General features: G+C 38.4%; 1 protein-coding gene across 2 annotated transcripts in view; it reads left to right on the plus strand.

Moving 5' to 3' along the window:
* Positions 1-13,439, plus strand: part of SLC25A21 (solute carrier family 25 member 21) — a 440,909-nt gene that overhangs the window by 103,017 nt on the left and 324,453 nt on the right. The gene's annotated exons all lie outside the window — the stretch shown is intronic.

Genomic DNA, 13,439 nt, shown 5'->3' on the forward strand with positions numbered 1-13,439 from the left:
ATTGGCTTTGGATTTCCATGGGTTAAACAAGTGGAGATGTCTCACAAGGAGTTTAATATATGAGTAGGGAGGGCAGGAAAAATATCTGACCTGGTGGTACAGAGTTGGGAAGCTTTGGCATGTTAAGAAGAACTCAAATATTTAAAGGGAAACAGAAGAGAATGATAGCCTGAGTATCATAGACCCATTGTTGTAAAAAAGTATTCTTCACACATGTCTTGGTTTACACAATAAATATCTTTCCCCAAAGGCCATGTAAGCAAACCTTTTATAAATTAATTTTTTTAAGTTCATTGAAGAGATTAGTATATTAATAAATCTTGAAATGTGAAGAATGCTTTTTTAATACAATTAATATCCTCCTAATTTATCTTCTGAAGAAAGATTTTACATATTAAATTTTCTTCAATCACATTATATCTAAACAATTTTTCTGTAAAGAGTTAGGAAATTACCTAGAACTCAAAATACATTGTTGTTTCTGTTTTGGAAAGAAACTTCAAAAAAATGAGAGTCTAAGAAATGCCTCTGAAAATTGTTAGACATCCTTTGGAGACAGTTAAGATTAAGTTTGCTGTTTTTATTTCATTTGTAAGGTTCTCCACCTAGAAGAAATTGGAGGGTATTTTGGAAACAACAGTTTGATGATATCAAGAATAAGAATTTTTCTCCCTCAACATAACTTAATATTTTTGCTGTTCTTGGAAATCAGAATAGACAGTTTGCTATGTCCTGCAGCTTCCAGCTAGCCATGTGGCAGTTGAAACAAAAAATTTCACATTCTGCACTCTATTTGCTCGCCAGCTTTAAAAACATATCAACAAACTGAGAGTATCGAATTCACATGTCTGTTTTTCTATGGCAAGTAAAGGTTACGCCTTAAGGTATTGTGGGGGAGAGATCATGGAAGAAAAAAGTGACACGGGAAGCACTTTCCTGAGCAGAAATTGCTTAAATCACAGCTTCTCCACTTGATGTGGTGAGAAAAATGAGGATTGATTCACTGAAGTTTTCCTGACCTCCTTACACTCATTTACCTCAAGTTAATCTAGTTTAAAGATAGAATAATATTTACAATCTTTAGCTTTAATTTGGATTAGGAAGGCTTTCCTAGTTTTGGTGGGGGTGCTGTTGAGAGAATTGGAATTCTTAATCATTTAAGCAAAAATGTATGCAAGTAGTCACCTGCGAAGTTCTGCATGATGTGAAAAAAATGGCAAGATTGATGTCCATGTGCTGTTTGAACTTTTGTTTAGCTTTATATTTAAGCTCACTGCTGGACTTGACTGTCATGGATTCTGATGAAGTTACATTACTGGGTTTGAAACTGAGCACTTTTCCCTTTTATGTATTTAGTTAAATATCAGAAAATTCCGTAACTAGCAGTTGTTACCCCTACTCAACAGTAGATCACATCCATGTTGTGGTGATAACTCACGTCCTAGCCCTCACAACCAATTGTTTCAGCATTTTAGCATGCCACGTGGATCGATTTCTCAGAGACAGCTCATTCCAGACCCAGATTGACAGTATTTCCAATTTGCAAATATGCAAATAGTGAATTAGTTTTGAATCCCTTCTCTGTCAGAGGCACTGAGTTACCAAAAAGTTTAATTCAAAGCTCCTTCCTTCAGGAATTTACCAACTAATTAAGAAGCAACAATAAATATATAAGATACATGAGCTAATTTTTCCCTGCAAAGGCAATGTCTCCAAGAACTGCATTTTACGCCGTTTGCTCTTTTTCATGCTCAATCCTCTTCGTCCTTTAAGTCTCTAAATATGAGGAAAAGTACGTCTCCATCTCCAAACCCCTGCACAGTCTAAACCCATATTTGTGTCCATCTAAGTTCTGGACTTCTCCCTTTGAATCTTCCCAACCTTGAATTCCAAATGTTGGAATGAATTTATCATCTTCCCCAACCCTACGTTGACTTCTTAATCCACTGTCTATTTACCTAGTTGCTCAAGCTTTAAATATGGGAATCTACTTGACTCTTCCCTGCATATTTAATCAATCAACGAATACTTAGAATTCTATTTCCTCTGTCTCTATCACTTTCTTTTTGGTCTGTCTACTTCCTCCAGCCTCTACATCCCCCGTCCGAGCCTAAGCCTCCATCCCCTCTCGTCTGGGCTACTTTGATAGTCTCTTAATTGGTCTTCCTGTCTTGTCTCTGGTCTTGTCTTCTTTCAATTTGTTCTACACAGTAAAAAGTAAAATTAATTATGGTCCTTCTTACTGGCTTCATCTGCCCCAACCATGCCAGGCATATGACGAGCTACTTGTAGCTCTTTGACCTCTCCCTGTAACAAATTCCTGCATATCCACCGAAACCCGCCTCAAGCACTAGTTCCTCCAAGAGGCTTTGCTAACTTCCTTCCATGTCTGGTTTACATGGTCTTTGCTGAGGCTCCAAAGGCCCTGTGTTTACATCCCCTACAGCATAGATCAAACTTCACTATAATCGTCAAGTTACTTATCTGTCACTATATTAGACACCAAATTAGATCCTTGAGGGCTAGGACCTAGCATTTAATGACTGTAGTGGCTAGCATAGTACCTGCCACATAGAAGAGGCTCGATAAATACCTCCCAGATAGGCACATGCCTACAATAGAAGGCTCCTCAGCAATAAAAATAAACACATTAGTGATACATACAACAACATGGATGAATCTCCAAATAATTATGCTGAGTGAAAGAAGCCAGACAAAAAAGAGCACATACTATATGATTCCACTTATGTAAAATTGCAGAAAATACAAATTAAGCTATTGTGACCGAAAACAGATCAGTGGTTGCCCGGGGAGAGGCAAGAATGGGAGGGAGGGATAACAAGGAGGGGGTGAGGACACTTTTGAGGGTGATGAATATGTTCATTAGTATCTTGAATTGTGGTAGTGGTTTCACAGGTGTATATAGATGTCAAAAATTATCAGGTTGTACATTTAAAATATATGTGTCTTATTGCATGGCAATTACACCTCAGTTAAAAATAATGCCAAGAAGACGGAGGAATGAATGTGTCAGTTAATACCTTTAATCTTTATTGGCATATGCTGTCAGGGACTCAGGCAAAGAGGCAAGACCATATCTGCTAGTAACTGTGGTGCTTTGACGGTGGCATCCCCCCGCCTTACTATCGTTGTACCTCACCCAATGGCTGCTTAGCAACTGTTCCCTGCTTCTAAGGCAGTGTCAGATTCAGTTGTTTGGGTGGGGGTGGGGGAGGTGCATGAATAGCAGTGATGCTAGGAGACCCAGGCCAGGTTGGGGGCAGAGGACCCCTGGCTTCTGTGAATCTTGGGCCACAGGATCTTTGTGTTAAGGAAAATCGAAATGCCGATACTCTACTAGTCTCTCGCTAAGGAAAGCACCCCAAACAACTAAAGGGAGTTCACTCTACAGTCTGTAAAACCAGAATTAAATGCAGCGTGATCTGAAGGCCAAGAAGACTCTATTCTGCACCCTCCTCCCCCAAAACGTTCTTCTCACTTCCTGAATGTTCTCTAAACTCCTCTCTCGGGAGATACTTTTATTCCATGATAGGAAATGAGGCTTAAAATTGAAAATTCTTAATAGAGTGAATATATTTGTGATAATTAAATTCAGATAAAGTATAAATGATATCATATCTTGCTATTTTTATTTGCAAATGTTAGAAATTAAGAAGCCACATAATACCTGAGTTTGAGAAAGGAGAGAGGACTCACAGATGCGTTTTAGAGGCAAAAAGACAAAGTTTTCAGATGTTATAATTTTGTCATCTAATATCTATTATTCTTTATTTTTGTACTGACAAATAGGATGTCACCTCAGAAATTCTGAGTCCAATGGATGTGGCTAATGTGCCTAGATGATAGCAGAGGACGGTAAACGATCATTGACGATATGCTTAGTTATCACAGACCAAAGAGCATGACAGCCGGAAAAGCAATTTCAGACTTCGCTTCCGTCAGGTAGCCACATTTCTTGATTTTCCTCCAATAATATAGTAAGCACTGAACTGAGAACTCTAGAAACACACACAAGGTATTTGATTCTAAGATCATTTCATACTGACAAGGAGCTTTAAGTTTAAATAGGGACAAGACAATATATGCAAATGAAATAACCAAAGAACGGAAGCACAAGAATCATAGGAAAAATATAAACATGTGCAGAGTACAGAAACATCTTCCTAAGTGATTTCTCCTGTCGGTATGCAGACGGCGTTGTTGGAGTGACTCAGTTGAGCAGAGCCATCTGGGGTTAGTTTAGGAGCTGGCTCCTGGTAGCCTTCTGAGGGAAGAGGGACATGGTTTGACATGGATGATCTGTGAAGGCTTCTGGGCTGGGGGGATGTAGAGATAGGAGCAAGACACTTTAAACTTCTCCTGAAATGTGAAATATGACAAGAATCAGATACTGCTGAAATGTAAGCTAGAAATGTATCTGGAGGATAGGGTCAGAACAGAAGCAAGAACAAAAGGAAGAGATCACCAAAGTCTTCACCGCAGTTTGGTGAAAAAATTGAAGTAATAAGACAAAATAAAAAGATGAATGAAGGAGCATGGGAAAGGGAGAAAAAAAAGAGAGAGAACCCTAGGCTTAGTTGATAACGTGTCAAGTAATGGCTTCTTCCATAAGGAAGCAATGCTGGAGATTTTAGGCTCTTTTTGTGTCAAGGATTCGGATAAAACTCAGAATCAAGTTAACTGCTTTTTTAAAAAAGACTGATCATTAGAAGCAAAAGTAAGATCATGGAGATGGTTCAGGGAACTCAGTCCTGGATGCTAAAGGGGATCTTCTGCAAAATTTGTTACAGTGGAAGAATAACCAGAACTTAGAAATCCTGCCAAAGAAGGGGACTAGGAAGGGAGTGTGTGCCAGGCTAAAGAGCAAAATGACTTAGCTCTTGAAAACTTAAAACAATTTTGTTTCACCAAGAACTCTAAAGCAAAGTTCCTCACTGATCCCCCCACCCCAACACTCAACTCCTCATCCACTCCATCGCCGCCCTGACCCCCACCACCCTCACCTCTGCTTTGAGATTGTCTGGCTTCCAACCTGTCATGATGCATGTACCAGGGCACATTGTAAAATAATTTGATGCTCATTTATGGAGAGAGAAAACATTCCCTAAATCTTCTTTCCAGGCCACCTGTAAACCAGTGACAGGGCTCGCTAAGTAAACAGGAAAGCCAGCATCCTCTGCTACAGAAACCAAACACTCGCACAAGGACCGATTCTCTGGGTAGGTGGGTTGGTCGGGTCTGAACATCTGCTTTTCTCAGCCTTTCCTCTCCTCTCCCCTCCCTTGATGTATAAAGTCCTTAATGTTCTTTATTCTTGTGAAAAAAAAAGTTCCCTTTATTAATAAGGGAATGGAAGCAGATTTGGATGGTTTGAGCTTTAAAATATTGGAAAGTAAGGGGAAGAGGTAGAAAAAGAAACCAACAAGATCCATTGATTAAAGAACATGCAAAAGAATACATTTTAAAGAGAGAGGCATTTTGGAATTTTTTTAAACTGAGGAAATCTTTCATCTTGTTGGTAAACGTGGGGTACGTATGATAAAGTTATTAACAGAGCAGGTGTATTTTAAAACTGCCTGTAGGAATCAGAAAGGAAGGAAGAAATCCACATATCGTTGTGTGGGAAGAATCGGCTTGAACCCCTGCGTTTACTCCATATTCCTGATCTGCAGTTACTTTGTGATTATAGCACAGCCTTGGCAGAAGAATCCAACTTGCTAAAAGTGTTCAAAAAAAAAAAATCTCTGGCATTTCCTGTTGGTTGGAAGCTGTTTGGCTTTCTGCATTACTATTTAGTGTTATCATTGGCCAAACACCTTTGCTGGGTAGAAAAATACCGGTGCAAATTTTACTGGCAAAGTGGGAATAGAAGCCATAAAAATTCTCAATTTCCCTTTTAAAAACTTAACTCATTTGTCCAAGAGGAATGAATACAGAAGGACGAGAGATTTTAAACTTCCCGTACATCTGGGTACAGCAGTGTATTTTGACTCCAAGCACAATAAAACAACCTTACTTGCTGGTGGTATATGACATAATGACCCAAATATGTTTTTAAAAAATCATTTATTGCTGTACATAAACAGCGAAGTTAGCGCAAGGGATGATAAAATAACACGGGTAATTCTTCCTTTAGCTGGGAACCATTGGCGGCCCATTAGGATTCCAGATGTAGCTGTGTGTGCTTTTCCATTTGTTTTCCAATGTCTAGTGCTTATGCCCTTGGTACCTTGACGGTGCTTGTCAGGCATGTTGGCTTTTCAGCTTGAGGTCTTCCTTGGAGAAACACACTGATCGGGCTCTGGGCTATAAAGCACACTATTGTCTTGGGCCCAGTTTGTTGAGAATATAAGACCCAGGGCAGCCTCCTGCCAAAGGTCAAATACCAGCTTGACCAAAGTTCCTCAAGTCAACACTGGACCTCCCCAGACAAGAGACACTTCAACTCTTCCTGGAGAAAAAGTGTTTTATATTTTTATCACTCTGTAATAATGGATTTCATTATAGTACAAACAAGCTGAAATGCATTTTGATAAATGATTTATTATATATAATTTCTCTGCTGAAAGACAGCTCACAGGGCCAGAAGCTTATATAGATAAATAAAAAATAAAATTTATTCCAATGTTTTGGGCATTTAAAAAAGAAACAACCTTCTAGTCCAAAAGGAAGTCTAATAAGCAGTAGTGACGGGCATAGTTGTAAAATGGTACAGATAGAATCATTGTATTTTAGGCAGAGAAAGAAAGCAGCTAAAAATAGAACCATAGCTAATTTAGCAAGTGCCCTGACTGCCAAAAAATGCATGTCTGAAATCAGGTGGGTGTTTCTTTATGAGTCACTGAGCCAAATGTAAAATTTATAGCCCAGTCTTGTACAGATTCTAGCAAAGATTCAGAGCATCACTTTATTACAGGGCTACTATTAAGGATGCTTAAAATTCCCCAGCTTTACACTCCTCACCCCAGGGGGCTAGCCTTAGCTAGCTATGATTGGGCCTGGCCCAAATGCTCCTATTAGACAGGGATTTCAGTCTTCAACAATACAGCTAGGCCCTTTCTGTGGAGTTGAATGTTCTTCCTTCTGGGAAGCTCAACTCACCCCTCCTGTGTCCAACAACAGCAACTTCCCTTTGCTTCTTACCACTTTTCACCTGTGCCCTGGCTTAGCCAAATGAAGGAAATAATGCTTAAAGAAAACAAAATAAATAGCAGATGGTTGAGTATACTCGGGGATGAATAAATTACGGCTGCGAAGGGGAAAAGTGAGTCAGTGGATGCACACTGCTGTATTTGTCGCTGACAAACAGGATGCTCAGCACGCTGACCTCAACATGTACCAGGCCCACTACCATTAATCACTCCACATAGTCCAAGCCAGAAATTTAATGAGCCCGAGGGATCGGTGACCCCTTGGAGTGGGAGCTGAGAAAGTGAACTAGAGGCAAAATACAAAATACAAAAGTCGCTCCAGGTAAGATGGCAGTGGCTTCTCGGTGCCCAAGAAACTCAGGTGATTTCGGAGGGACTTTATCCCATGTGGAATCAGATGGAGTACAGTCACCTTAAGAGCGACATCCTCTGTGGCAGGTTCATTCTCTCTAATAAATAGTAAAAATTATTATCCCCACATGACATCGCAGTGCCATTCGTGAAACTTTTCTAAGTTTCTAAATGGAACACAGTGCTCAGCCTTTTGGAAATCAAATACCTGTAACACCAAGTGTGATGAATTTCGGATTTAAATGGAATTTTTATTAATGAAAAATTTTTTGAATCTGAAAAATTTGGCACTCTTCCAATCTTTATTCATCCATTCATGGTACCATCTTCTCAGTCAAGCTACATCTCTTACAGCTATATCCCTAGACTAAGGGAATAAGAATGTATTTGTATCCGTCAGTATCCTTTGAATAGCTGCATCAAGAAAGGCTACCAAAATAAGAGGGGGTTACAAAAGTAGATAAATAATAAATTTAGTTTCTTGTAGACCCCCTGACTCATTTCCATTAGGCAGGCCCAGTTTCTTGCATGCCTTGGAGTGATGAGTATCAGGTGGATGGACTTGGTTCCAGTTGTTGCATGTCCATTCTCTCTCCTTGCTGCTTAGTTGAGTTTTTCTCGCAACATCTTTTATTTAAGTTTCCTCAGAAAATATATTAAAATGAAGACTTTGAGGTGGAAGTAACCCAGATGTCCATGAACGGAGGAGCGAACAACAAAAAAATGTAGCATCTACGTATAATGGAATGTTATTTAGCCTGAAAAAGGAAGAAAATCCTGTCACATGCTGCAACATGGATGAACCTTGATGACATCATGTTAAGTGAAATAAGCCCATCACAAAAAGATAAATACTGTTTGATTCCACTTACACGAGATATCTAAAGTCGTCAGATTCATAGAAACAGAAGATAGTGGTTGCCAGGGGCTGAGGGAAGGGAAATGGGAAGTTGTTGGTTAACGGGTATAGAGTTCTAGTTTTGCAGGATGAAAAAGTTCTGAAGATCCATTGCACAACAATGTGAATATACCTAACCCTATTGGGCTGGTTGCTTAAAAATGGTTAAGATGGTTAATTTCATGGTATGAGGTTTTTTCTTTTACAGAAATAAAAGACAAGATGAAGACTTTGGTTGCATTCTCCTTTACCTTTTTCCTATTCATTATAACAGTCCAGTGGCACACGTTGGACTTGGTAACTGTTTAAGTTCTTCCAAAATGCAGTACGTGGATTGATTTTTAAAACAAATATCATGAACAATTTGAAATATTCACTGAATAGAATAGTATAATAAATCACATAGATCTATTACCATTTATAATTTTATAACAATTATAATTAAATTATAATTTTGCCACTTGTCTTTCATCTCTTTCTCCACCTTTTTTTTTTCTGGAGTATTTTAAAACAATGAATGGATTAGTTTTTAATTATAGACTTGGCACTTATTTCAGAAACTCAGAATGCATTGTTTTAAGATATTGTCACATAAAAATAATATTTGTGACTTAGATGTAATATTTTCTGTAGTACCTTAATTTCTTCAAACTTAAAGTTTGCATAGCTATATAGGAAAGACTACGGGGAAAGTCTGTGATTAAAGGAATAGGAATGTTGCATGGGAATGATCAAACCCTCATACTGAATTTGGTATTACTTAGGAAATGCTAAAGAGTAGAGGACTAAAATGTTTAATTTTAAGAATTAGGAATTCTTTAAAGAGAACATGTTTGTCTCTTCCTGACACAGTATGAGGTAAAATCGTTTTTAAAATGTGGTTGTTTTCCTGAAGAAGAAGGAGCTAGTCTGGGCTGATCCATCAACCAGCCATGTGACCTTGGAGGAGTTGCTTCATCTTTCAGGACCTTAATATCCTCAGAGATAAATGATGGCTTCAGGAAGGATAGTTGCTAAGGTCATTGCCAATTCTAGAATCCTGTGATTTGAGAATAGGAGTATTTTGCTACAGAAGACCTCAGTAGATTAAATTCCTGGCTAAATTTACTCTAGTAAAGGCCCTAGCTTTTGATATGGTTGCCACCATTCACAGGTTATGAAAGTTGAGACATCATCTCATATATCAGCCAACATCAAGTGAAGAAATAGCTATGATGCAACATAACCTCTAAGTTAGTGTAGAATAGTTGCCAAAACATGTTTGTAAGGTCTTCTATTAAAGTTTTAGAAAAGTTGATGTAATAAAAAATATTTTATATTCTATACCCATTTTATATTCTAAATTTTAAAACAAAATAAAAACAATATACAATGAAATAATTTGAACTAAGGAGTTATTTGGTTACTTTGAACAAAGAACTCTCTTTTTTGGTGAGGAAGATTGGCCCCAAGCTACATCTGTTGCCAATTTTTCTCTTTTTTGCTTGAGGAAGATTGTCACTGAGCTAACATGAGTGCCAATCTTCCTCTATTTTGTATGTAGGATGCTGCCGCAACATGGCTTGATGAGCAGTGTGTAGATCCGTGCCTGGGGTCCAAACTTGTGAAGCCTGGACCGCCTAAGTGGAACATGGGAACTTAACCACTATGCCATTGGGCCAGCCCTCCCAAGGGCTTTTTTTGTAAAATTTTATGTTTTCCTTTTTTCTCCCCAAAGCCCCCTGGTACATAGTTGTATATTCTTCGTTGTGGGTCCTTCTAGTTGTGGCATGTGGGATGCTGCCTCAGCATGGCTTGATGAGCAGTGCCATGTCTGCGCCCAGGATTCGAACCAACGAAACACTGGGCCGCCTGCAGCGGAGCGCGTGAACTTAACCACTCGGCCACGGGGCCAGCCCCTCAAGGGCTTTTTTAAGAGAGGAATTTCTTCATTAGAAAATTTAAGAGGAAAAGGGAAAATGTGTGGAAATACACTTTGAAATGGTTAGCTACCAGGGTGTAAACTGTGATTGTAAGAAACACTGTTCACCTTTCCAGTGCAAATGTTCTTTGGGGTAGTCTGCGTCTTCCTTCTATCTGAGCTCATCTTGTCTCTCTATATAGTGTCATACTTTTCTTTGATAAACATGTGCAGAAAGGCTTCCTGCCTTGAGGGCTCTGGGTTGTTGGAAAGTGGCTCTGTGTTAGAGTCCTAAGGAAAACAGGGAGGAAAGTGAAGGAGAAACTTAAAGAACTCCAATATTTGGAAAATTCATTTCCCTTCAACAGTGTCTTGCTCATCCTCAGGGTAAACATAAGTAATCAAGGGAACAAAGGAAGTAGAAAGGTACTATTTGGAGTGGAGTATGCTTCCCAACAGAGAGCTCCCTGGTTGAATAAATTCTTCGAAACAAAGTGGGATCAGATTCCCAATCTCTAGGTACCCATGCTGAAATGTTGGATGGTTGATGCTGACTACTTTGGGTCACCTGGTGCCAAATTTGACCCCTGGGATTTAGAGACTCTTGACCAAACCTAGAAAATCTGGGACCTTGACATGTATTTAACTTGATCAAGTAGGAATTTCTGTGGAACATTTATATAGGAACATTTATCAATAAATATGCACTGAAGTTATGAGGCCCTCAGTCTGTCACATCAGTCACCATGGGTATCCATTTTCTCCCTGCTTGATATGAGTCCTTTCTGAAGTTGAGCACTAGGTCAGAAACATAATATTCTAAACCAAAAAATTCATCATTGGTACTAATTTCTTAGATTCTACTAGATTTATGCCTGGAATCCTGCCAAGAAGAGATAGGAAAATAGTAATATCTTAGGAGAGTAATCCAGAAAAAATAGAGAAAAAAATATAGGGCAAGACTTTTTCAGTGTGGATTCAGAAAACATTTGTTCCCAAGATGGAACTCATGAAGATGTGACAAACTGAAGGATTATTCAAGGGGTGATATCCCAGATGGAGGAGTATCAGGAGTAACAGAGGGCTAGGGAGAGATCAGGGGCTCAAGAGAAGTATTTGAAAGTAAGATAAGTGATTTTCAGGGAGGGAGATTCTCCTTTCCCCATAGAGATTCTCTCTGGAAGTACTGCTCTGACAATACTTATGGGAGTATGTTTACAGATAACTGAATGGAGTTTGACCTTATATTTTGAGTCAGCAGTTAAAGATGCACCATTTAAGTGGCTCTGACGATGCCCCATTTTCTTTATAAATTTGAGTTAATGACATTTGCCTATTCACTAAGATTTCTGCAGTAACAACAGCAGGCTTTGTGTTTCTTGCAAGGAAAACACTGACTATGCAAAGTAGTGGGAACATTCCTCCATGTTACCCTCCTTGGATCGCAGCCAGCTAAGAATGTAGACTGCCTTCTTGTGCCCTATCATTTTTGAAGATCTCAGCGATTAGAATTTACATTAACTGTCTGAAAGGGAAAAATTAACCCTTCCCTTTAAATATGGCTTTTCACTGAGTTCCTCTCTAATCCTTAGGTAAATTGTACACTGTTGATCTAGTTCCACAATACAGTTTCTGAATGGAAACCTCAAACGTGATATATTCTTCTATTTAAGGAATATTGACCCTAAAGAAGGATCATAATGCAGAAACATTTTGGAGAAATAACACACCTAACTCTCTTGTTTCTGTTATCCTGATGTACTGGCAAGCACTAGTTAGAATAATTGGCAAAGACTAGCAAGAAATACTGTTTAGACTTAGGAAAGCTACAAGACTATCCCACTGGAAAGGTAAATATGTCGTGTTGTGTGTCCAGCAATAGTAATTGTAACAAGAATATCTGAGACTTTTCTCTAGGTTTTAAACCACCTAAGTAATTTTCTTCAAAATATTAGTTTTCTGATGCAATCTTTTCTCTTTCTCCCTCTCCCTCTTTCCTTCTCTCCCTTGTTTTTGTTGGGAACCAAGCCGAATGCACCTAAGTGAATTAAAATGCTCTACACTTGTCACTTTATTGAAGAAATGTTATCCTGTAATTTAAATAGTTGTCAGTGTTAGAAAATATTTTAATATTATTGTTTATCCATACATTTAAGCGTCCATGCAGTGATTTAATGGAGATTGATTTAAAAATTAACAGTGGGCAAGACTTTCAGTCTTTGTTTTCTTCAAGAACTTAACATCTTGCATTAGATAATATTTAAAAAAAAATTTTAACCATTTAAAAATAATTACTTGAGCATTATTTTAAAAAATCGCCAACAACCTACCATTAATTTGTCCTTTATTATCATAGGCAAGCTGAAGCAGAAATAAAGTGCTTATGTAAGAGAGAAATAGCACTAAAGATGGTGATAGAGGAATGAACAGCAGAAGTCCACAAACAAGAAATGGAATTTGAAGTGACTTGAGTAATTTTACCCTGAGTGGTGTTAAACACAGAAACTTCTTCCTCAAGAATATTCTTTTGGGCGCCGGCCCCGTGGACGAGTGGTTAAGTTCGCGCACTCCACTTTGGTGGCCTGGGGTTTCTCTGGTTCGCAGCCTGGACGCCAACATGGCACTGCTTGTGAGGCCGTGCTGAAGCGGTGTCCCACATGCCGCAACTAGAAGTACCTACAACTAAAATATGCAACTATGTACTGGGGTTTTGGGGGAGAAAAAGCAGAAAAAAAAAAAGAAGATTGGCAACAGTTGTTAGCTCAGATGCCAATCTTTAAGGAAAAAAAGAATATTCTTTTGATGTGATTTTTCACTATAATTCTTTTTCTTCTTAACCACTGTTGGTATGCCAAGGTTAAATTTAAAAACTAGAAGATTTACACTATTTAAATAGACTTTTGGGGGCTCTAGAAGTAGCTATTCATTGGTTACTCTTCATAAGAAAATCTCTGCCCAAGAAATGATCTTTGCAGTTATTTGGGAATTGGGATATAATATATCACTTCAGTAAAACTTGAAAGACTTAGTTTTTTAAAGTTAAAATATTAAAATATTTTCTCAGCATGGATACTAAAGGTTATTACTATAATGTAATTAGGTATTGTGTAATTATGTC

The sequence above is a fragment of the Equus quagga genome, chromosome 2 (assembly GCF_021613505.1).
Source record: "Equus quagga isolate Etosha38 chromosome 2, UCLA_HA_Equagga_1.0, whole genome shotgun sequence".
NCBI classification, from domain to species: Eukaryota; Metazoa; Chordata; class Mammalia; order Perissodactyla; family Equidae; genus Equus; species Equus quagga.